Source organism: Belonocnema kinseyi, chromosome 2 (genome assembly GCF_010883055.1).
Source record: "Belonocnema kinseyi isolate 2016_QV_RU_SX_M_011 chromosome 2, B_treatae_v1, whole genome shotgun sequence".
NCBI lineage: Eukaryota > Metazoa > Arthropoda > Insecta > Hymenoptera > Cynipidae > Belonocnema > Belonocnema kinseyi.
The window spans coordinates 120,676,047-120,677,214 of record NC_046658.1 but is presented as its reverse complement, the minus strand read 5'-3'; positions in this window follow the sequence as shown (position 1 = coordinate 120,677,214).

Below are 1,168 nucleotides of genomic sequence, written 5' to 3'. Positions count from 1 at the left end.
GACTTAGAGAGTTAGTCAAAGATACAAGGGTCATGAGGGGTCCTGAATGCAATACTGATCATTACCTTCTGATCTCAAAAATTAACTTAGGTCGGGATTGGAAAAAAAGAGACCCAAGAAAGCAAAACAAACGCGAATCAAAATTGAGAACCTACCGAAACCTGATGTGCGAATAGATTTCCAAAATAAGATAATCGAAAGCATAGACAGGGCAACATGGGAGGACCGTATAAAAAAGAAAGATTTAGAGGGCGCCTGGACAATGTTACGGGATATCCTTGTTAGATGCGCGATCGAAGTGTGTGGTACCGCAGTTGTAGGAAGAATGTCTGATGATGCGTGGTGGAATGCTGAAATTCAGGCTGCCCAAAAAGCAAAGAGAGAAGCGTATAAGAGAACTTTGAACATCGCAGGTCTTAGCAATGAGGAAATAAGTAGACGTAGAAATGATTATAGACGCAAAAACAGGATACTCAAACGATTAGTTAAAGAAAGTAAAGATACAATTAGAGCAGAAGAAGAGATAAAAATACAAAACGACTTTGAAGGGTGCAGCAAACTACTTTATAAAAAAATGAAAGGAAACAAAAGTACAGAAATTGTCAACATGAGAAATAGTAAAGGGAAAATTGTATATGATGCAGATGGAATACTAGAGGCTTTCAGAGACTATTTTAGGAGACAATTCGGAGATGAAGCTATAGGACACCACAACTGCGATGTTGAACACGATGCGTTGGAAAACTCAATTGAAAAAGTCTGTGTAACTGAGGTTAGGGATATAATTAAGAACTTGAAAAACGGTAAGGCTGCCGGGGTATACGGTATTAATGCTAAAATGCTTAAACACAGTGGAGAGTACATACCACATAGAGTTTTCGAATTGATAAATTTATGTTTCGAGATGGGAGACGTCCCAGACGATTGGAAAGAAGCGATTATAGTACCAATATACAAGAGAAAGGGAGATAAAAGCGAGTGCAATAATTACAGAGGGATTAGCTTATTTAGCACCGTAAATAAAATTTATTCAAAAATACTTATTAGTAGGGTAATGAAAATAATGGAAACAAAGATTTGGGAAGTCCGAAGTGGGTTTATGCCAGGAAGGTCATGTACGGATCAAATATTTAGCTTAAGGCAAATAACAGAAAAAAGTTTGAGAGTA